Here is a 25950-nt window from a genome sequence, read left to right as displayed (position 1 = left end):
TGAAATCACAAAAATTAAATGAAAATTTTAGAATAAAGCACAAAACCAAGTTAGACTGTTTTACACAGTGTTTCAAGAAAAATAAACAAATGACATAACCCAAAACACCTTATTGAATGTGTATTGTTTACTGCTTCCTTTAATTTAATAAAAATGTGATCTGAGAACTGGGAAAGAAAATAACCTATATTCCTTTATTTCAGAGGATTGATCATTCTTGTGTGTACATGTGAATAGAACACCACCTTCCAGTCATCATTTTCTTCTCAAAATCACTGCAGTTATAGTTAATAATACTCATAAAAACTTCTCAAAGATGTTCCTGATCGTATTCCCTAAAAGAAGGTGTTATGTAGTTCCTTGGCTAGGGTTGGGGCCTGCTGACCAATTTCCCTATTCTATGCTGGTTTTTGTTTTTGTTTTTTTTTTTCTGATCGAGTCTTGTGCATGCTGTCAGCATTGCTGCAAGTTCATATGAACATTGGCAAATGAGTAATGTGGGGTGAGGGAAAGTTAATCTTCTTTAAGATAGTGACTCTAGATAGGCTGACTAGACTCCAGTGGATGAACTTGTACCAAGGAACATCTGGATAGAAATGTTTGACCTGATAGGATAGGACTTAACATATACAACAGAATAGAGGAAACCTGGTGGGGCAGGAATAAGGGAGGTGGGGAGAGTAGAGCGTGTTCAAATTTTATTAAGAGATATTATATGCAATACACAAAAACTCAATATAAATATTAAAAATGAAAAATAAAAATGAAAAAGATGTTATATAGGACAGTCATCCAAGCCAAACAAATATTGTCCTGAGTTCATCCGTGTCTGTTTGCAAAATATCATCATAGCCGGACTTCTTGATTGTTGACCAACCCTCATTGAAGGAGCAGCATTGAATCTTCACCTGAGCACCTGTCACACACCCCTACCTGTGGTGAATATGTGGTTGGGGACACAGTGTACACAGACGTGGCAGACTACGGAAATGTGCTCTGTGCAACTCTGATGAGGTTATCATCCAATCCTGCTTCATAAGTGAAGAATTTCCAGTGCAGCCTCTGGGGGAAACACTCAAAATCCTGTAAGTTACCATATACCTATTGCTCTGAAAATAAGCTCCAAAAGCTTATTGGTTCCTCAGAGTGAACGTTGGTGGAAATATACCTTGGTTTGTCATTAGGACCTTGGAAGGAGGATGGTCATTGTTTTCCTCTCCCCCACTGAAGAAATTTTAACAGTAAAAGAGGATAAGGAGAGTCATTAGACTCGATTGAGATTCCAACAAATATTCGTTTCTGTCCCTGTGCCATCAAAGAATTACCTATAATTCTGTCCCAGCTCAATGTAGTCTTGGTGGATGTACTAGTATATAGTAAGTGAAAGGTTACCAGACTAAGGTAACTCCATTTGTTTATATTTTGGGAAGTTGGGTGAAATTCTAGTGATACCAATTTTGGCTGTCATGCATGCTCTTAGTGACTTCACACATACTTGGATACAATAGTCTATTTGGCCTGTCATTGCTGCTCTACAGGGACACATCTCTCCATGTAAAATAATTCAAATTTCATTACCACTGGAAGAGGAATATGACATGATAAAAGAAACTTTGGGGAGAAACAGTCAGTATAACACTTTTGTTGTGATGAGACTGAAGTTAAGCTTTCTGAGGAAGGAGCAATCATGAATTGTCCATCCTTCCCATGTGAAATGGAACTACATCCGTATTGCTGTAGGAGCAGTTGCCTTGCCCCAGTTGTGATTGAGAAGTCATGTAACTGAGGCTTCTCTAATAATGGAGGGTCCATAGGGAGGAGCCTATGTTGGTCACTTTCTTCTAAGTGGCAACAGGTGGCATGCATTTAATGCCTGCCCTTCATGAAGAAAACTATGTTTGATGCTGTTAGATAACAGAAACCTTTTCTGTGTGGGTCATTGACTGTAATAGGGCATCTCTGCTGTTTATTTGCTAAATGGATATCAGGTACCTGAACTACTGCTGCTATTGACCTTCATTAGGAAAACTTTTGACACTGGGATGCACTTACTGTGGTATTAAAATTTGTCAAGCTGTTAAAAAAAAATAAATGTCTATTTCTATGACATGGTGATCCAATGCTCAGCCCTAAATAGGAGAAAATAATCATATATTTATATCAACCCCCAAAGGTCAAGTAACATAGGAGAACAGGACTCATTAAGAAAGTCAAATATGCTGGGTTTTTGACTCTTAATTTTGCACGAGTCGTGTGCATGCTAACACCATTGTTGTAAAGTCATATGAGAAAGGTTGCAGGCATTTGTCAGACTGTTTCCATATGGTCATGTACCTTCTCTCTTAGCTCTTACCATCTTTACACTTCCTCTTCTGCAATGGTTCCTGAGCCCTGGGTGTGCAGAGTTTAATAGAGCAGTCCTGAGGTAGAACTGATCTTTATGAGAATGACTTTATAAAAGCTTTCTAGACCCTAGTGGATTAATGTGCCCTGAAGGATTTCTCAGTACACTAACTTGACTCAGTAGACCTAAACATAATAGACAGAATGCATGAAATCTGGTGGTGAAGGCAGGGCTATGGGGAAGGGGAATAAAGACAACTCAGATATTTTGTATGGAAATATAAAAAAATATATTTTTTTTAAATGTCAGATGTGGAGGAAGGAATGGAAAGTTATGAAATACTGTCCTCTGGTCATGACATGCCCATTTATACCTTGAAATCAAGGCAATTATATTAAACACTCATGAAACTCTCCCAAACTCTGGATTATTTATATTTTGTCATAAAAGGAGGGTTTAGTGAGGATATTAGACCCTCATCTGAGGTTCCAGCCACTTGCTCATGTAGGTCAACTCCAGCTTTGTATTATTTAACACTGGCTTCACATGTTCTTGGCAGATAATACAATATGTAAGAATTTTCACTAAGTCAGGCTGGGGGAGGTTCCATCTACGCAGATTTTGAGATTCATGAACCATATTACAGATGGAATTTTGGATCATATAGCTGGTTTTTGATAACTCATCCTCTTCTCAGTAATCTTTCATTCATGTTTCTCTAAAACATCCAGTACATTCATTGGTCCAACAAGCTGAACGTAAATGAAACCCTTTCCTTGATCTGTCGTTGGTATCCTATCTGGAATCAATGGCTATGCATTCATGTGCCCCATGAAAGTAAAGAACATTATATTATGAAGAAGTACCTAAAATATATAAATGTATCGATTTAATTTACATAATGAATAATTTTATGATAGTGAATTTCAAATTAAGTATATACAATTTCATATTAAAATTTAGTCTTTAGGATGAACAAGATATAATATGCATATGTTCTATCAGAATGCAAGTATTCATGAAGGATCTGAAAGAGAGGCTATATAAAAAAATCACTTCCTAAAACCCCCAAAATAATTTATTTAATATATGTAAAGAACCTATGGATCAGAACTAAATTCATAAAAGTTATTTCTTTCTACATTGTACTAAATGCATAGCAATTGTGTGTGACTTTCCTTAATTGTACATTCTTTTTCTTTTAATTTTTCTTTCTTCTAAAAAATTTAGAGGGCTGTAGAGATGGCTTAGTGATTAACAGCCCTGACTGCTCTTGCAGAAGACCCGGGTTCGATTCCCAGCACCCACATGGCAGCTATGGACTATCCTTAATTCCAGTTCCAGGGGAATCCAAAGCCCTCTTCTGACCCCCGCAACATTGCACGACACGGGTGCACTCACATACATGCAGGCAAGACACTCATACACATGAAATGAAAATAATAAATTATTTTTAAAAAATTTAATGATGGGACTGGACCATAGGACTTGAGGGTATTCATTTCCTGAAGAATGTGCTCTATGCAATTTTCAATGAACTTAATTCTTTGTTATTTTAGTTCCTAGACCATTTTCCAAATATGTAACCTACTACATGGCTGTGGATTTTGATTCTCACACTATCTTTAAAATATATTGCTGCTGATATATATTTAATACACTTGTTTTCTAGGTTTTGTTTTCTCTTCACCTTCACTATTTCTTTCAACATTTTCTTACATTTCTGTTTGACATTAGAAATTGTAATCTATAAGTAGTTTCCTCCTTTCAAATAAAGCAATAGTCCCTTTATGCATAGATGCACTTCAAATGACCAATTAAATTAAGAACTCATTCTGGGAAATTGGGTGGAACTATGATATTTTGAGGGTGGTTAGTATCATGTCCTTGTTGAGAAAATGTCAGACTGGAGCACATCGTGTTACAACCACCATTTTGGTCAGCATCTCAGCATGGTAATCCAGGTTTTGCTAATGAAAATCTGCAGGTGATAGAAGAAGGAGACAACATTAATCTCTAATGCATTATCAAGTAAAAATACACCTGCTGCATAAAAGGAATGGAGCTGATGAATACAATAGGTAATTTATCCTTTCACAATGATTTTTTAGTACTTACAGGTACTGCTATGTCTAGTAGTTCAAACTCTTATACATGTGAAATTTTTAGTCATATATGTGGTCATATTTCTTAAAGACTATGCTCACATAGCAAGATTTAAAGGGATTAGAGAGCCCATTCTTACTCAATCCTTTCTTTAAGTAAGCATACAAAGATGTACCTAAACATACCAATATTTTCTAAAAGAAGCAAAAAGAACAAAACTGACTTTGTCTTTTGAAAATAGGCGTTGTGATCAGTTTCCTCATGTTTACTCTCCCGGCCTGTGACTCTGCTTTTCAAAGATTTTTAAAGCATTTATTTGTTGCTCTCTTTGACTTTGCTTGTTTAACACACTTTCACTGTGTGGCTCTGAGCATTATACATTATTGTGTCTCTTCTTGTTGACTGGGCTTTCTAAATGATTGTTTTAGTACAATATTTAACTTTTATTAATATGTAACTTATTCTAATGTGAAGTATGTCATGATGTCATATTATATGAAAAATTGTAAAACAACGTTAGAGACTCTACTAATATTTGATGTACAATTAAGTACATGTCAGTCCTCTGACAAAAAGTTTACATCTGCTATTTTAAACAATTTTTATGAGAGAATTATTAAATGACCAGGACTGCATATTAGCTATCATATCTTTCAAGCTCTCTCACATGGGATTTTAACAATAACAGATGTTTAAAGAAATTCTTTGCTGCAATGACACAGAAAATGTGATTTTAGTGAAATAATATTAAAGAAAAAGTGCATTTCTGATGTCAGTCGAGATTAAGTAAAACTGTGAATATTTGAAAGCAAAGTCAAGAACATATTGTAAAAATGTACTACCAATGCAAGGGAAATTATATTATTGAACTGGGAGGCTAAATGCCTTTATTGGAGTATGTTGAGTATCTTCACAGTGAGTACACTTCTATTTTGATAAGTTGTCCCACTTAGAGTATAATCCAATATACCTCGTCTCACACTTTGAGCTGACCCGTTAATGATGGTGAATAACAATTACCTTGAGGCTTTGGCAAAAGAAAATGGCTTCAGGAGTCCTTAATCAAGTGCCAAATTAATCTGAATTTGGCTTCTACAAACTACAAATGTTATAAAATATTCTTTTTCACTGGTCAATTTATTCTGGGGAAAACATACTATCAGTCTTTAGCAAAATTTTTACCTTTGGGAAATTTGTCTTTAGAAAATTTGAACTACATATATAGATAGATGTTTTTTAAAGACCTTTTCTGATAGAGACAAAGGACATAAAAAAAAAGAAGATAGTACACAGGAAACTGGGAAATAATGACATTGAACTAGAGCTTTGGCTCATGTGATGTAGGGTATGTGCTATTTTTCAACACCTTTGAAACATGATTCAAAACATACATCTCAAAATCCAAGAGGGAATGCTTCAGTATCTAATGCCTCACATTATCACTTTACCTAGTTTCCATTTCTAGAAGCTCAACTAGCCAGAACATTAACTGCAAAGTTTCAGATACGGTATTTTAATGATGTAAAGTACTTTAGATAAGAAAGGGTGAAATGGGAGAAATGGTGAAGGCTTTAACTGGAGAGGGAAATTCATGAAGAGAGGGAGGAAAGAACGATGAATAATGGTATGAATGTCTGGAAAAACAAAGGAAAATGTATCACTTCATAAGCTTATTTAAAAACACACACACACACACACACACACACACACAATTATGCATGCATAGCTAAAGGCTACTTAACAAAAATCTCAGTGCCAGGGACTGGAAACCTTCCTTGTAGGTTTAGTAATCCAAGAGACCCAGAAATATTTGTTTGACCAGATTTCCTCTTAGAACTTGAAAATAAGACCCTATTGCCAAAGAAATCAAACACTTGAGACTTGGAGAAATTGTGCTGGAGCTGTTCCAGAAAAATCTTCCCTAAGACTCACTCTCAGAGTATCAGATACAAGCTCCCAAGGGAAAAAAGCAATCAATAATATTACTAAGCTGTATGGCCTAAGAAGAACAATGACTAGCCTTGCAAATTAACTCTATTGATGAAATAATGACACTTTTATCCTAAGGGTGATCAACAGCTGTCTAATTGAACTCAAGGCCCTCTCAACAAGAGGGATTTCATGCATGGTACTGTAAACACAGCCAGTACACAAGGTTAGAGACATCATAGGTGCTAGATGGGAACCCACTACTGCCAATTTCTTAAGTCATTGTAATCTCTCAATATATTCTGATTAGTTATTCCTATATTAAAAGATAATCCTGCTCTCGCCCCTGATCAGAAAAGCTTATATTGACAACATATGGAAAATATTACAAAATCCCACAACTGATGAAAATGAAGAGAATAAGTGATCATATGGTGCCTAGTACCAATTGATTCCTCCTCAACTATAACTCCTGTACCTAATACTCAAGGAACATCCTGGAAGAAGGACTCCAAAATCCAGAGGGCCAAGATGCAGGATAGTATATTCTAGACATAAAAGGGAAGCTGTGCCCATGAAATCTCCATAATATGGCTGCTTTAGCAATAACTGCATAATAATAACAACAGACAACATGATAATGTGGATGGAAGAAATTTTACACAGTACCACCTCTGGATGAAGAGATATGGGTCAATGAATGCTGAGAGACAGAGAGTCAATTTTCATCAGGGTAGAGCTCCCTTTTATGTTATCCAAACTCAAGCTGCCAGCCCAAAACATATGTAAACAAGAGCATCACTAAAGGGACTCAGTGTAATATATATGGTGGGAAATGTTGTAAATATAATACTTATGCATGAAAATCTCAAAAAAATGAATAAATTTCAATGAAAATAAAGACTTTATATGATCCATATAATTTGTAAAATACCCATTATAAGAAAATTCCAAAATTATTTTATGAATAAGATTCCAATTTCTTGAAAAACATGTCTTTATTATCTTTTATTTAATAATATAGGCTAGATACATATATAACATGGTGATATTAATGAAAATGTTTCCCATAGGCTCCAAATATTTCTACATATTGTCCCCAGTTGCTGGCACTGACTAGAGAGGTCTTAGAAGATGTGGCCTTGCTGGAGGAAGCATATCACTGGGGGGTGAGCTTAGAGAGTTATTAAGTCTTGCAGGATTTTCAGTCATTCTCTGCTTATGTGCTTGCTTGAAGATGTGAGCACTAAGTTTCTGCTCCAAATTAAGTCACCTCTGCCACCATGTCCTCCTTGCCACGATGGACTCTTGCCCCTTTGGTACCATAAGTTAAATAAACTCTCCCTTTTATAAGTTCCCTTGGTCATGGGTTTTAATAACAGCAATAGAAAAGAAACTACTAAATCCTCTATGTGGTATAATTTTGCTTTATGTGGACAAAGTGTTCACAATCAAATAATGACTAATTTTTTCATTTTAGGCTTTTAAGTATTCCAACTGCCAGGCATCTTTGGCATATGAAGTGTACTATTGTATGACTTCAGGAAATATTCTCCTCAATATGTAGATAAAAAATAAATGCTAATTAACACTTTCTAATTCACATATGGCAAAAATGTAGTCAGACAAACTAATGGATGAGGCAAATAACTCTACTATGATTTCCTTTGCTCTAAAGTACTTTTTGTCCCCTTCTGTCTGCTGTTCTCTCTGTCTCTTTCCATTTCTCTATTTCTCTCTCTTCACTCTCTTTCTAATACACACTAATATATGCTATCTCATTAAAGCAAAGAAAGATTCAAAACACAATTTACTAATAGAATTTTCAACTCTTTTAAAGTAAAACAATATATAAAATAGAGGAAAAGTTTACATGCTGTAAATTCAATAAGAAGTTAAAATCTATTAGTTCTTTCCATTTTCATTCATTTTGTGGTGGTAGCAATAGGATCAACCTTTAGTGTATTAGTGAGCACTTTTCACTGAGGATCATTCATCCCCAATCTTGATTCTTTGGTGATACAGAAGCAGGAGAGAAAAAGAGTCTCTTAGAGAAAGAATGGTTAATTCAGATTTCCTAGTCTTTATATGCACTACATTTTCATTGAATTACAGTATTGTCTTTCAGTTAATACAATAATTTCTAAGATTCTGAAATATACTAAAAAAACAAAACTATGTTCAGTAAATACTGCAATAAGATATAATGGATTCATTCTACTTAATATTACGCTATTTATATCTAAATTTAGCTGATTCCCAAACACAACACAAGGGGAACATGTGTAGGTATAGAATGATTTGCAACACAGTTTTTGATATCATACATTATTATTCATTATCCTACCATGTTGTAATTACACAAAATAAACAACTATGTTTGATTTGTTTTGTATAATTTATTTCAATGATCTATTGAAAATTAATACACATCTCACCTAATTATTTTCAGGTCCTGAATTTCCATCTAGAATTAAAATATATTGTGTCATGTCTTTTTCCTCTTCCATGTGAACAAACTCCTATTGAGTCCTTTGCAAGGATTTAACTCTCTAAATGACACTCTATTTCTCATCTCTTAGCTTTTCTCTATTCTTTCTCTCTGTCTTTCTCAATAATTGATGTTTACTGTTTACTTTTTTCCCAAAGTGTAATGACACAGGCTCTGGAAGACAGTACTATCCAATCACCTCACATCTCTTTTTTACTTAGCTGCTTGACATAAGGAATAATAGAAATACTCATTTCTATTATTCCTTAATAGAATAGTGATAGTGGTAAGTAGCAGTAGCAGCAGCAGCAGCAGCAGCAATAACATTATTTTCCCCTGCAATTTCTGTTAAAATGTCTCAAATTCAACAGCTATTTTACAAAACTATTAACATTCATGACATTCCCATAAGTATTTTCATCATCCCTCCTTCTGTTATTATATGCTCCACTTAATAAGCCAAGCAGTTGTTCTATGTAATTCCATGTCCTCAAATGCTCCTCATCTATCCTAACTACAAACATTCATTGACCTTTATCCTCTGTGTCATCAGTTTCTCTAAGATGCTTTTTCTTTTCCCTAAACTTCTATAATTATCCTCTAAGTTGATTCCCTGTTCCACGTCTAGTCCACAGTGGGCCACAGGAATATATTTAAAGAGGTGTAATGAGTATTCCTTCCACACACAAGGTGTTGATGTCACTAAGAATACTTTAAATTTGATTTTCGTCTACTTCTTCACTCTAACTTGGTCTCAAATGCTTTAGGTTTCTTCCTTTTCCTTTTTGACAGTTTGTTTCAAATTTCTCTTCATCTTTTGTTTCTGATATTTTTCTGTATCAGGAAGTTTATATAACAGCTGCTTTCCATATTCTGATCTAATTCATTCTGAACTTTTTCAAAATTTCTTCAAAACAACCCTATAGAATTTTTTTCCTCTTTAGTCACTTTTCCATGGATCAACTTTAAACACAACTTTAATCACAAACACATTTACCACTCCCTAAACCCATGCCTTATTAATTATTTCTAAACCTTCCATTCCTTCTCCACAGCTATAAGTATAGCTGAGTTGTCAACATTACTTTTCCAGAACATGCAGTAATTAAATAAATAAAACATCAAGCTCTTAATTAAAAATAGGTAACTGTTGACGGTGATATTAAATGAGTTTACACAGCTTACATTTGTGTGGCTGTAGTGAAGGGGTGAAGGATCTACACTGAGGTAGCTCTTCAGGTTCTGAGAATCCCTATAAAACCGCCACAAGATGACTTTGCAGGTAAAAGTTCATTCTCAGTTACCGTGCTGCCTTTCAGAGATCTGAAAATAATCTTGGAAAATAAGCAGAAATTGTTTTTTTCACTCCAGATATTTTCATTGAATATCTGCGATATTCATACAATATGGTTTAGATCCTCTCCCATATCTGTACATCCCACACTGCCCCACACAAGCAATTTAATGTATTCTCTTAGAGAATACAGCCTATAGAGTCTCATTTGTTCTTCCGTGTGGGTCCATCCACTGAGCTGACCAAGAGTATCAATCTTGTAAGACACTCTTTCCTCCACCCAGGGGCCATCTGCCCAAAGTTTCTTAAGTTGGGTTGGGATTTCGTCCTACTTCCCTGTGTCTATGGTAGGATTTTGTCTGGTTTGAGCTTGCATGGGACTTGAGCATGTGTCAACATTTCTTTGTATTTATGTGAATAACTGATAGCTGTCTGGAAGATGTTGTTTCCTTATGATCATCCACCTCTTCTAACTCTTATAATCTTTCTTCTTCCTCTTTAATCAATAATCTCTGAGCCTTTTGAAGAGAGGTTTAAAAGAGGTGTTTTATTCTGGGGTAAGCACTCTGCAGCCTCTTGTTGTCTGCGTAATGTCAAATTGTGGATTTCTGTGTTAATCATCCTCTACTGCATAAATAAACTTCTCTAATGATAGTTGAGAGATGCATTCATTCTTTGTGTAGAGATTGTATTGAATATATATCACTTAAGGTTAAACATCTCACAGATACTTATTTTCTGCATTTGACCAGTTGTGAGGTTGTCTCACCAGAGAAGAGCACTCAGACACAGAAAGTTGCCAAAAGAAAGTCTTTATATAGCCATCCAGTGACTACACTGGGTATCCAGGTCACAAGTGCAGTCCCAAGCTGTCCTTGGGATAAGTTCTTTTAGAGAAAAAACGCATCCCAGCGCAAAAAGTTTAAGTTTCCAAGCCAAGGTGTGGAAACTTCCCTAACAATTTCTTTTCTTCAAGAGCATGCCAAGCAAAAATACAGAAACCATAAATGTGCTGTTAGCAGAAGCAATCAGGTATATGCTGAGCTGTTCTCAGAACCACACCTGTGGTTTGACCCTGGTGCAGCTGGGTCAAACTTTTCCATTTTTATATTTGATTTAACTGCCTATAGCTTTAACTACTGGGTTAGCTGTGACCTGATTGTAACATAGTGTAGCTTTTGGTCAGTCTTGAAGTGTCCCATCGCAACCACTTGTAAAACTCAGTATTACTTTCCAACTGTTAAGAAACTTCTTTGATTAAGGGTGAATGGTACACTTGTCTATAAATATGATGATGTATGTTTATAATAAAGTAAGGAATTACATTGGTCTAAGGATGTGGCAGAAGTATGTTTTTCTCTAATATCTATGAGCTCTCTAATCATATGTATTTAGCTATGCTTACAGTACCACACATGAGTTCCTTCCCACAGAATGGGCCTTAATTCCAATTAGACGAAGATAACAGTGCTACTACTGAATAAACAACAATAGTTTATTAGGCCAGTCCTTGTTATTTATTATAGTTTACAGCTGTGTAGGACCATTGCTTGATGTTCTCCCTCATCAAATTTATATTTATAGTGTACTCTGATACCATGAGAGCTAGTTTTCAGTGAGGAGGCTTCCAGGTCAGTTCCTGCTCAATTGCCCGAAGTACTGTGTCTGAGTGTAACATTCAGCAAACTTTAAGTTCTGGAAGGCAATTAAGGGCTGTAGCAAATAGCCTGTGCTATTTTGGGAATCTCTTAGACTATGCTGAACAAGGCCTTGAAGGTAGTTTTCTTCTGCCTAGCACTGTCTTTTTTGCTATATAGTCTTTAGCTGAACACATGTGCACATATATTTATTATATGTATATACTTCAGTAGGAATTTAAACTAATACATTTTTCTTTGTTTTTTCATGTCATCTATGCATTATATTCTCTCCACTTACTCCACCTGTATAACATCCCCTACTTCCTCTCCAGTTAATGAACTTCTCCCTTTTCTTCATTTCCTCCATTAATAACACCTGTTTTTTGTTTGTTTTTTAAAAATTTTTTATTTAGCTTTTGTAAATTCATACAACATTTTGTAATCAAATGTAGACCCCTTCTCCCATTCATACCTCTCCCATCACCCCACCAAGTCTCATGAATTCTGCCATACATGTTAAGTCCTATTCATTCAGGCATTTGTATCCAAATGTTCTTCAGGGTAAATCATCCACTGGAGTCTAGTCAGGCCATCTAGTGATCATAAGTAAGTCATACTCTCCCTTTCCCAGCAGCAATCGGTCTCCAATATTTCTCAGTCTAGTGTTACCCTGCCTCCTAATTCTCTCCTCCCCTTTGGGCCCCTGTTTAATTGAGATGACATGAGTCCTGTACTCGATGCCACCATTGTCACAAGTTCACATATACAAGCTTCCAATGGCCTGAACACTTCTACTTCCCTGTGTTCATGAACCATCCCTTGCTCTTACAAGCTTTTCATCCCCTCTTCCATAATGGTCCCTCATATGTGGGTAGATGAGGTTCTATATAGAAGTCCTGTCCTACACTCTAAAATCCCTTGTTCTTAAAACTTGGCCAGTTTTGTTCTACTGTGTGCATAGCACTCTGTTGTATAAGGAAGCTTTACTGATGAGAGTTGAGGGATGCATTAGTTTTCTCTCTACCCCTTGTTCTGCTATGTTCCATGAGCCTTAGTAGTGGTTCAGCTGTAGATGTGTCACCTAGTACTGGCCATCTCTCAGACATATGTTCACTCTGTCTGACAAAATGTGCAATTCTGAAATAGCCTCCAACTGTTGAAAAAAAACTTCTTTGATGACTTGTGTACAGTATGCTTGTCTGTGAAATATAAGAGTCGGTGTTTAACATATAATAAGAAATTAATTTGATTAGAGATATCAAAGAGATAGAGTTTTCTCCAGGATCTATGTCCTCTTTTGTCATGTGTATTTGGCTGAGTTTACAGCGCCACCCATGATTTCCTTCCCATTAAGAGGGCTTAAATCCAATTAGATAGTTGTTGATTGCCAACTGTTTGGTACTATTCTGCATCTACTTCCTCTTCCCTTTTATCCCAATGATTCCTTTCCATTTCCTGATTCCTGTGGTTACATCAGAATAGACACATCTATGGATTTGGAGCTAAGATTAACAAATAGGATTCATAGAATAAAATCAGCGCTTAACTTTGTATCTCATATCCAGTTAAATTTCATTTAGTTGTAGAAACAAGAGAAGTGTTTTTTTATTTGTCCTAACTTGTTTATCAAAAATAATATTCCTATCAAACAGTTATGAAAGAAAACATTTATTTTAGTTCAAAACCATTAATAGATATTCAAAATTTCAAAATTCAAATGTGGAACTTACATCTTTTCAGATGCTGCATTCTCCAACCAGACATAAAAATTGCTTTTTAATGCAGTGTTTAAATGTTATCTGTTCACATTTTAGCCAAGGACTGTTATTTGAAAATTGCTCCAAGTACTGCCATACAGTGTCACAATGTCCAGATGTGGTCTAACTGGGGATCTTCTTAAAACAAAAGGAAAACAAAGGCAATAAACTAATGAAAAGAAAACAAAATAGGCAAAACTATGAACAAATCCTAATTCACTAAATCCTAAAATTAAGTGATAGTATATTTTAAGTACAGAATCTTTCATTAATAAAATAAATAGCTTCTGGTGACTTACCATGTTTCAAATCTTAAGTAAACACATGGAAAAATTTGTTGCACATGAATCATTATTTCAAAAAGAAAAGGCACTAAATTTACAAAATTTCTATGGTCTGATAAACTGTCCTGAAGTGTCCCTAAGAAAACACATCACTTTTCAAAAACAAATTATTAAAGTGCTGCAAATAGCAACTGATATGTAAAAATATAACCCAAATTTGAGTACGTGCACATTTTGCAATTCTTATGTATTTTATCATGATTTATAAAACTTTAGTATAAAGTCATCACTCAAGAGATTTGTTCTTCTAACACATATCTGTGAACTATTTGGAGTAACTGCAAGTTTCTGCTATGAATTACAACCAGAGGCTCAGTCATCTAGCTCACTTCAAATTAGGACCTAACTTTCTTCCAAATTCTCACTCAGTATTTAAGCTTCTATGATGTAATACTGCTAAACTTCAATATATGCTTTCAAACTTATTTTCTTGTTTGCATAAAATAATGAAAGGGGCCAAGAAAGAACAGGATCAATTCTAATCAGGTTGTCTTTTTTATAACTCTCCTTCATGAACACCCTCAACTGCAAAGGAGGTCTGGTGTGATATCTACCTGTGTGTCCTGAAACAAGAGATTAATCTCTTCACAAATATAGTCACTGTCTCCTAAGTGAACCACTCCTAAGTTAGTATTAACAATCCTATCCACCAAATATACCAAAATTGCCACATACTTGATATCTAACAGAGTGGGATGTCTCATCTCAGAGCTATGTAAACATTTATTCACTGTTAACATTTTCTGTGGATTATCATAGGAAAAGACACAAAAATATTTTATTATGATGCTCAAATTGATATCAAGGAATACTTAATTTATTTTTGAATATAATGAAGGAAGCAAATAAAATTCAAATGTATTTGTTTTATAGACTAGTTATTCAATTAAAAGTCATATTCTGGCTAGCTGTAGAGGTACAACTCTGTAAAACAGATCTCTGGAAACAGAAGTAAGGAGATCGTGAGTTCAAGAAAGTCTGGACTGCTGGCAAGTTGGGAGATAATTGTGAGATCCTGTCCCAAAGAATCAAAAAGAAATGAAGAAATAAAAAACTTCCATTTTCTCATCACAATAGATGTGCAATATAATCTTTGAAATAATCTGTATCATTACAACTTACTTTGTCATTAAAATCTGAAGTAGATATAACATGGAAAGCAGAGATTCCTAGATTCATATGTTTACTTGTTTCTGTACGCAATCTAAATTTATCTAGAAATTTTAGTGGCTTCAGCAGAAAAAAATATGCTGTTTTTATACTTATCATTTCTTCAAGCATGTAATTTTGTTCTGCTTTTTCCTTGAAACTTTATGAAAGGGGCATGCTCTCTGCCAAAGAGACTAAAAGCAAACAGAACAGGCTCACAGAAGATTACTGCATCAATGTATGGTTTTTGAAAGTATAATTCTTTGAAGACAAGAAACAAATTTCTTAAGTGAATTGGTATTACAACACTTTTTCCCTTTCTTCGTTTCCTTTTTGAGAATTTCATACATGAGCAAGGTGTTTGCATAATTTCTACCCCTACCACTACCCTAGTCAACCCCTCCCATGTCATCCCACTCCCTTTAGATTTCTTGTCTGGTTATTATTGTTACATATACATACATTTAAACACACACACATGCACATACACACACACACACACACACACACACACTCAGAATCACTTTACTGATGCTCATATGCACATGTGGGCTGATCACCATGGCTTAGATAGCCTATCAAGGAGCTTAATCTTGGAGAAAATTAATTCTCCCTCCCTCAGTACCCACTGATGTCCTGTAGCTCTTCATCTAGCTGTGAGACCCATGTCATTTCCCCATCCATATTGGCATGTGAACAATCATTATGCAGATATTTTTAGGCAGCCATATTGTGGAGACTTCCTGAGTGCAGATTCCCTCTCTTATCTAGAATGAATTGTGTATTATGTAGCAGCAGGCATCCTGATCTACTGGCTCTCATGATCTTTCTGATTTTTCTTACATCATGTTTACTGAGGCTTAGGTGTAAGAATTGATTATAGATGTATTTATTGGGGATGGGCAGCACACTGTTCCTTACTGTCTGCATTTTGATGAGATGTGGAGTTTTTATAGTCTCTATCCATTGCAAAAATGAAAGTTAGTTGAAAAGTAGTGAGAGCTACACTTTTGTGAATATAAAAGTATATTCCGTTGGTATGGGAAAGTGGCAGTAGATTATCCTCTAGGGGTATATGACCTCTCCAACCGTGTGTAGAGCTTAACTATACTTAAAGTACTATGCATGGATGCCCTCCTATTGAGTGAGGCTTAAGTCAAATTGGAAAGTAGTTGATTATCCTAAAGTTTCAAAAGATCACTTTTGCCCCAATAGAGATATTTTTCTTAGCCAGTCATCATTGTGGCTCATAGGCTTTACAGATAGGTAGGATCGTTATTTTTGTCTATTTTTATTGAAATTTTGTGTATTTCATACATATCTTAATCATCCTTATGCCCCTTTCTGCATCTGTACCCTCTCATACCACCCACCCACCCCCAGATTTCATACATTTCATCATTTATGTTAAGGCCTATTGAGTCAAGTTAGTGTTTCCAGGCATCCTTCAGAGCAAGTTCATCCACTGGGGTCTAGTCAGCCTATCTAGAGTCCATCCCTTACAGAAGATCAGCTCTTCCTGACTCAGCACTAGTCATCTACCCAATAGTTTCAGCTAAGACTGGGGTCTACTGTCTATTTTGACAGTTTGCTGCTGTGTTTTTGTCTGCTTGATTTTGCATAGGACTTGTACATGCTGTCAACATTGCTGAAAGTTCACATGAGCAAGATCCCAGGAACCTGTAAGTCTTTATTTCCATATGGTCATTCACCTCCTCCCCTGGCTCTTAAATCTTTCTTTCCCTTCTTCTGCACTGATCCTTGAGCCCTGGATGGGTGAAGTTTAGTATAGGAGTCCTATCCAAGGGGTCCAGGACTGCATAAGAGGGAAATAATGGAGTAGGGGGCAAGCTAGCAAGCCAGCACGTGTGCATTCATTTCTCTCTGCTCTTGACTGTGTTGTTGACTTGACAAGCTGTTTGAAGGTCTGTCCTTGACATCTTCAGAATGATGAGCTGTACCCTGGAACGGAAAGCTCTAATGAACCCTTTTCTTCTCTAGGATGCTTTGTTCAGCATATTTAATCACAGCAATAAAAATGAAATTGTAATAGCCTCAAATATCTATTTTTACCAGTTTCATTTCTCAAATATGTGGCGTGGATATGCTAAACAGCACTTCCTCATGTCTCTAACTTATGCAAATGGTGTTTTTAAAAATATTTCATTTATTACTTTTATTTATTTATTTTATGTGTATGAGTGTATTGTGTGCATGTATGTGAGTGCATCAGTGTCGTGTAATGCCACGGAGGTCAGAAGAGGGCTTCGGATTCCCCTGGAACTGGAGTTAAGGACAGTTCATAGCCTCCATGTGGGTGCTGGGCATCGAACCCGGGTCTTCTGCAAGAGCAGTCAGTGCTCTTAACCGCTGAGCCATCTCTCCAGCCCTGCAAAATGTGTTTTTATTTCTTTTACAATCACACAATGCTTTGAACACCTATGCTAATTTCCACAGGAAGAACCATAAGAAACTACAGTTGTTCAGTTATCCCAATAGCATTTAAGTCTGAGAGTCATAATGTTTGTTTTCACACACACACACACACACACACACACACACACACACATATATATAGATATATATTAGAGAGAGACACATATTGATCTATAACCTATCTGTCTATGTATCTATCATCTATCTATCTATCTATCGATCATCTATCATTTATCATCTATCATCTATCTATCATCTAGCTGGTTCCTTTTCAATAAAATTACACATTTTAGAATGTGTTTGGAATTTAGTTGTCATGATAAAAGGCTATTTTCCTCTATGCCTGAAAATAACATCATTTAACTTTTTAACACTATGAAAATATAGTGCATAATTTGAGTGACAGAATACATAATTCACTTTGCTTAAAAGACCTATTCTAGCAAGACATAGTGCTATACAACTTTAATCACCTCATTCAGAGGCAGATGTAGTGGGCTCTCTCTGAGATCTAGGCTAACCTGCTCTCCATAGCAAGTTCCAAGCCAGCTGGTACTACAAGAGTCATGTCTCAAAGAGAGAGAAAATGACTAGATAAAGGAGGTACTTATTCTATATTTTGTGGGTATGTGACAAAAGATTTACCTAGACAAAATAATAAAGAAAATTTGCTAATAAATTAATGTTTCTCTCTGGCAATTTCACACTACCCTTGGACTTGCTGATTTCCCTAAATCCATGCTTTCCCTATTGCCTATTATAAGCTAAATACTTTATCTGTAGATGAAAGACAAAGGGTATTTACCTTGAAATTACTCCATGAGGAGGCAAAAATAGCACAGAAAGAAGAGACATTAGTTTATTCACTTTCTTGTAATAGACATTACAACAAATAGGGAAAACAGACATATAAGAAAAAGAGGGGAAACACAAGGATTACCCCCCGAGAAGTGTCTTCTATGATCCTTCACTTGAATCTGGGATTGTAAACTATGACAAGAAGAAAGAAATAGCATTCAAAAAAGAAGCAGGAAATGATGGTTGGATAAAAACAAAGTAAACCAAGAACGTTTAAACCAGAGGAATATAAAAGATGGTCTGTATATTGGTAGTCTGGCTCAGATACTAATGAGAAGTTTATGGATTGTAAAGCAGATACCTGTCCCCTCACCTTTATCTAAGCATCCATCTTGATGCATTCTTATCATACTAGTCTTGAAGTATGGTTATTTCTCTAAATCCCTCATATCTCCAGCCTCTTGTAAATTAAAGCTTATATCTATCTTCCCATGTTGCTTGAAGTCATATTTGATATTGTACAAGTTTAGTGTGATTTAGTATTTTAGTAGATATGTAGTTTCATTTCTTGAATTTCATCGTGCAGAATTTAAGTGACTCTGATTAATTTTGATTAATAACAAAATGTTAAATACATAGCAGTGGTTTAAAAAGCTTGATAGACTTTAATTAATTACACCTTCATACACTCTGTTTTCTCTCACTAGATGCAATACAACAACAGTCTGGAGTACTTTCTTGTTAGGAATTAGCTTGTTGTTATAACAAATTGTAAGAAACACAGGCATTTCAAACAGCACTATCTTACTTTCCTACTGTTCCACGGGCTCAAAATCTGCTGTGGTCTCTGAACTAAAATCACGGTATTGGAAAGGCAGCATTCCAGACTAGAAACCGTACAGGGAAATGAACATCCTTGCAGTTTGAGTTTTTTGAATATTCTTGCATTCATTATCTCACATTCACTTTCTAACACCTCCAAAGGTAGCAAGTGTTGGTCAGATTATCATTCTTTAGCAGTACTTCTGCTAACACACCTACCTCTGTGAACTCTCCTTCTCTCCTTTGCTTTTAAGAACATAAATGACCAATATGTTTTCTTTTGTTATCATGAGTTAATTCATAGGTTTAATCCATTTTGCTAAAGTAGTTTTTACTTGATGGTAGTCTTTATGTTTTAAAATTTTAGAGTCAATCCCAATGTTTTACCATTACTTTTTCCTGTAAATAGTCTAACATAACAAAAAATTAAACAAACATAATACTCAACTTGACAATATCTCTAATTTTAGCTTGTATCCTAATCTTTTCTCTTTTGATTACATGGAACACAGCATATATCAATAAGAGATCCATATTACATCTACAGTTCTTAGTGTTTGTCATACATTTCTCATGTACTAAATATGATACTAAAAGCTCTCATATTTGAGAGCATATTAACAAGTTATACTTCCTTTCTCCTTTACACCAGTTTGTACATGTTTGTTAATTTATACTTATTTAGGTTTTTTGTTTATTTGCTTGTTGAGACAGGGCTTCCCCCTAGCCCTAGATGATCTGGAATCCTTATTATAGACAAGGCTGGTCTTGGTGTCACAGAGATACAACTGCCTCTGCCTCCCAGAGCCATCTGTCCAGCCCCCAAATTCTGCATGCACTCAAGGAAAGAAAAACAGGTTTAGTCTAGACATAAGAGAATGTATCATTATCAATAAGAGTCTCAGAGTGGGAACACAAGTGAAGAATATACCAAAAACAACAAAAAAGACCCAGTATGGATTCCCAAGATACAAGAAAGATCAAGTGAAATCATACACAACCATGCAGATAAAACTGTAGTACTTAAATTGATCAATTAGATGGTTTCCGAACTGAAAACAGTTTTACTTAAGTTGGGGAGTAGGTAGTTACAAATAAATAATTTATAAGAGTTCTTTGCATTTGGAAATAGATTAGTGGAAAGTCTATCCTTTCCAAACAGTCTTAGTATTTATATATCATGTTGATAATTCTAGTGTTACATTTTTTGAAGAAAATACAATCTCTGTAAATATTACATGGAAAATAATGCACAAACTTGTAAAGACCAGTTGAAATAAGATAAAGTAAGCCCAAGTAATGAGTTGACTTCAAATGCAGTTTCAGGAGTTTGTTGAGACATCTATCCTATCTGAATGCAGGTGATGGTACAGACCTTTTATTTTTCAAAGTATGTTGTTACACCTATAGAAAAAGTAGAGGACATAGATAAAGATAACATAACAGAAGTCTACAAAGTGGTTTATGCATATATTGGTCCTGTATTTTTTATTTAAATGACAATTAAAATTTCTTGGAGCACTGTATAAACTATTTACTATGTGGAATTCAAAATATTGTTTTTCTCCAAGCCAAATGATGGGTCTCAATTTCTATCATGATTGTGACAGGGGTAGGAAAAATAACTATGGAAGGATAAATGCATACGAAATATAGCTACAAACTAACAAGAAACCTATTGTCTTATGTGAGAAAATATTTCAAGAGAATAAAAAGCAACAACTGCAAAAGAGATAATGCATAGTTTAACTGTGTGAATGTGACAGTATATGTTCATTAAGGTATCATAAAAGCTTGAAGTTCTACATTATTCTGTGAAAAGTATTCAGAACATATTCAGTTACTCTATTGAATACATACCTGGAAAATTAGTGAGGGAACGCTGCAAAAAACAACTCTGTATCATTCTTTAGCATACAGTAAAGAGCCAGAAAGTTAGGTCCAAGGAGACTATACACAGCCTAGCAGTATTTGTAAGTTAAAAACAAGTAAAAGATAAATGTGTAATAAAGATAAGCACGTATCTGATGGGACTTCAAGAAAATTAAAGTAATTGGGAAGCATTGAAGAAAATACTTTCCAAATTTGACAGTGCAGTATTATCCTTGGTGATGAAGTAGAGGGTAGCTATGGGGAAGATTATGGCTGTTGGTGAAAGCCTAGCAGCATTGCCATTCTACTGGAAATTAATTTTGTAATTATTTATTCTTCATCTCGTTTCATTATTTAAAATAACCTGGGTACTGAGATATTTTCATCACGCATAAAATTTCAAAATAAAGGAGATAAGATAGGAAGAGCTATAGAATCAGGAAAAAAATATATCTTTTACTTATACTTAAAAGCACTAAAAATATCATAACATCTTGGGACAAGATATATGTGTCTTATACCTTGAGAACACAGGACGTGTAATCAGGTACAACCTTTAAATAAAAAAGAAAAATATAACATCTGAGAAGATAATTGATATTTTGTTTTTAATAATTTCTGTTAATTCTATAACTTCCTAATTTGACAAAATATTTTCCTTTGGTGTCTCATTTTTTGCTAATGTACTATTTCAATTAAGGTTATGAGTATCATCAAAGTTTCAAAGTCATTTACAGAATCAATTGTCAAAAAGTTTCGATTAGCTTGTCTGATTTTTTAATTTGTTAATTTTAATAGTGATGATCTCAATTGACATTTTTAGTTATTACTTTTAAACTGTGTGTGCAATGTATACGCCTGTGTGTGGATTTGTTCGTGTGAGTGCAGTGCTGGAGTTACAGCCAGCTGGGAGGCACCTGACAGGGGTTCTGGGAACTGAGTTGGGTATTCTGAAAGAGCAGATCAGAATCTAACTGTTGATGACTCCACATTTTTAATCTGAAGTGTATTTTGATAACTTCATTCTGCTTCCTGTCACTATTTTATTATATTCATGATTTATCTTCTTGATCCCCATAATGCCATATTTCATCTGTATAAAGTCATTTTCTATTCAGTCCTCACCATTTTATACATGAGGTTTTATATATGTGATGATATTTTCTACTAATGGTTTGTGACAAATTGGCACTTACTTAGTCTCGTAAAGATTTTAAGACCAAGTGGTGTGTGTTTATGAGTGGCAAATTCTTGAGGACTTGTTTGTATTTGTATTTTCTCAAGGGATTATTCTTTTCCTTCCCCAATGAGCCAAGTTCAACTTACATTTTTTCTGAAGTTGACCTTCTGAGGGATAGGTTTCTTTCTAGTTTACCCTTACACTGTGATCAGGAACAGTTTTATATAGATTCTCATTTGACCTCTTGTTCAAGTACCTTCTCTACACTCTATACTTGAACATCGACTACCAGGTGTTAGCTAAAAGAACCAGTCACCACGATTTAAAGTCTTTTCTGAAGCAAGGCAGCCCGAATACTGCGTTTTCTCTCAAGACTCGCCATTTCATTTTGCATTTAGATTCTGAGGATCCCTTAATTTTTGTCGTCATCTATGCATACTCAATTTCATCAAGCATATTTAGTTGTTTGAGTATGACATTAATAGATCAGGTATCTAGGCTCATATAATGCTAGAAATAGAAATACTGTGATAGCTTGGATTGGTGTTATTAAATTTATGCATCATTATAAACTTTTCAAAGTAATATCCTCACTTCTCATTTGGCATACATAACCATGTTTAATAATCTCTTCCAAAGGATAAGCACAGGTGTTGGAAAACTGTCTAGACTTTCAGTACCTCTATCAAGAACACAGGGATGAATGTGTGTACTAACAACAAACATTTGAATTTCAAATGATTCAAGAGAAAGAAAAGGAGACAAGAAATCATTAAAATAATAATTGCTGTCTTGAGATGCTTTCTTTACATTGATTTGTTTTAATTCATCAAACCACTACTAATTTCTGCTCATTTGGTTCTGTAAGCCATCAATAAATGTGACAAAATGACTTCTATAGTAGTTAGCTGCTAAAAACATCAAACTAGTGACTTTGTTTATCTTAACTGAATGGAATTACTACATTATAATTTGTTAGCGGTTGACATAAAATATCATCACTGTTATCTATTCATTCTCTAAGATGCACAAGTATAAACATAAGAATAATACTTGTCTGCCTTCTCCCATTTCCTGAATGGAAAAGGTAAATAACAACTATACAGATGAAAACTACAAAATTAAGGAAGCAAGGGGTCAACTAGAACAAGTTTAGCTATCAATCTGGTCTTAGCTTTTGACAATTATAATGTTTAATGCTGTTCACAGTAATATTCCACACATTCCATTCTTCCTGAACAAGAAGTCTTGATAAGACATATGCATTTATATTAATATGGAGGGCTTTATTTTTAAGTGTGCATCCAGGTGAGTTGTTAAGGACTGAAATGCTGTCTGTAATACAAGGGGTGAATTTTAGAAATATCCAAATTGCCCCTCCATCCACACCCTCCCCTCTTTATACTGGATGGCAGTACTGGAGATCACCACTTGAATGGAGGAAATTGATGAGCATCCCTCCTCTGCTTCTGTCAATGGGAGCCCTAATAGGAAAGATGAAACTATGTAAACCTATAATAGTATAGAGTAAAAATATAATAAACAGTAAAAAATTGATTTCTTTTATGCCTTTGTTGGTATTTAGTAATGTTGTCTATGTTTTCTCTGCTTGCTCTGTTATTTTTTTATCATGATGGCAAATAAGAAGGTCATATTTGGAAATCAAAATTGAGGCAAGCCAGGTAAAATTGAAGGGCACAATTTTAATAAAGCTTCATATTTGGTGTTGCCTTTAAAAACAAAATTCAAGATGCAGAGTCCAGAAAACATGTCAATATATACCTTTACTATTCCAACTTCTAGGTAGCAGCATTACAAAAGATTCTCTTGTAATCACTATTCAGATATTCTCCTTGTTTGGGTGCACTCTATTAATTCCTCTTCCCTCCCTCCTCCTCCTCTTCCTCCTCCTCTTCCTCCTTCTTTATTAATGCTATCCTTTCACTCACATTTTTTTCAAGTAGGTAATTGTCTAAAGACCACATGTGCCATCAGACTGCTTTATCAAATGTCTGTCTAGTTGGAGAAAATGATTGTTTCTTATATCAATGTATAAGGATGTGTCAAAGCACAGAATAACCATAGAAGGAAGATGTTTCATATGTACATATATGTGTATATAATCATTAATATTAATTAGTAAATTATGTAGTCTATTAGAAGAGTAATTAGTATAAGTAAATGAAACTTATTAAAAATGTATATTGTTATACTTGGGAGATGGTTCAGTCAGTAAGTGCTTATGGTACAGTCATGAGCCTTAGTCTGGATCCATATCACACACATAAATGAGCCAGACAAAATAATACATGAGTGTTATTCAAGTGCTGGATGGTGGAAAGGAGAATCCTTGGGGCTTGTTTGTCAGTAGCCAAGTGTAGCACAAATGGTGAGCTCCAGGATTGCTGAAAAACACTGTACAAGTGATGAAGGTGTGTGTAGGTTTGTTATATAAAAAAGGATGAGACAAAAATTATATACACAGAATCTTAAATTTTCTGTGGTCACAGTTTAGTCATCTAGTTTAAGGAACAAAATATAAATCCAGGCAATGTTTATCTGAGAATATTTGGTTCTTTACCTAAGCCTTAATTATATAGCACAAGATAATTGAAAGTATCAGACTGGTGGAACTAACCTTATTGGGTGTTGAACAGCCATAGTTTGAGGCCTATACTAATGTGGTCAGAGGGATTTAAAGGACAGGTTTTGCCCCTTGCCCTCCAAGGTCAACTAAGTTCCAGGGCATTATAGAACATCTCTGAAAATGTCCTGTAACTGTGGTGAGTCACCGTCCTCTTGTTCAGGGAGGACATGGACATGGACTTGAACCAGTATGGAGTCTACAAAGACGAGGGTCAACTCAGAGGAAACATCTCATTCGTGCTTCCAAGTGAAGCCAGACATGGTCTAGCAGGACCTTTGGCATCTCTTCACCTAGATGGAACTGGTAAAAGAAAGGAGTCTGGGGCTTTTCCCAAGCCCATGTGATCCCTGAAGAGCAGATCCTCAAATGACCTTAAGTGTAAAAATAAATTGATTTCTTTGGGCCAACTGTATGGTCTTAAACACACAAAAGAAAGTATAACCAAAGAATAAAGTAATGACCCCTGAGGAACAGATCCTCAAATGACCTTAAGTGTAAAACAATATTGATTTATTTGGGCCAACTGTATGGTCTTACACATCCAAAAGGAAAGTATAACCAAAGTGTAAAGTCATCAGTATATTTCTTTTAGAGTTCAAGGGATTACACTTCCCAGACATTAGGCTTACATCTATATATAAAGCTATTTAGACAATTATTTCTCATTGATGATTTTGTTCTGAACCAGAAAGTGCTACCCCGATGTAAGACTTCAAATTTTGGTCTCCAATACTATAGTTCCCACCTGTAGCCAAGGGAGACAACCAGCTATTGTCCTAAAATGATGGATAAATTTGATTTTTCCCCCATTTAGAAGCCTTTGAGAGGGAACTGACACTGATTCTAACCACTCCAACAGGTAAGAAAATATCTGAAAACAAATCCTGAATCCATCACTCTAGAGTCCAGCCTTGGAAGACTTATATATATATAATCACTCCAAGGTGTTTGTTTACTTGAGTAGGAACAGGTACATTTCATAGTCAAGTACATTTATTTAATTATAACAGTTCCTGCTGTACAGCTGAGCATCCTTATAGTAGTTACTTTTCTTTTATGTTGAGACACAATGACCAAGGCAAATTATAGATGGAAGAGTTACATTTCCAGAGGGCGTAAGAGTTCATAACGGCAGGGGAGG

This window comes from Nannospalax galili, unplaced genomic scaffold (assembly GCF_000622305.1).
Source record: "Nannospalax galili isolate Female #2095 unplaced genomic scaffold, S.galili_v1.0 scaffold206, whole genome shotgun sequence".
Taxonomy (NCBI): Eukaryota; Metazoa; Chordata; class Mammalia; order Rodentia; family Spalacidae; genus Nannospalax; species Nannospalax galili.
The sequence above is the reverse complement of the archived record's forward strand: the minus strand, read 5'-3'. Positions refer to the sequence as shown.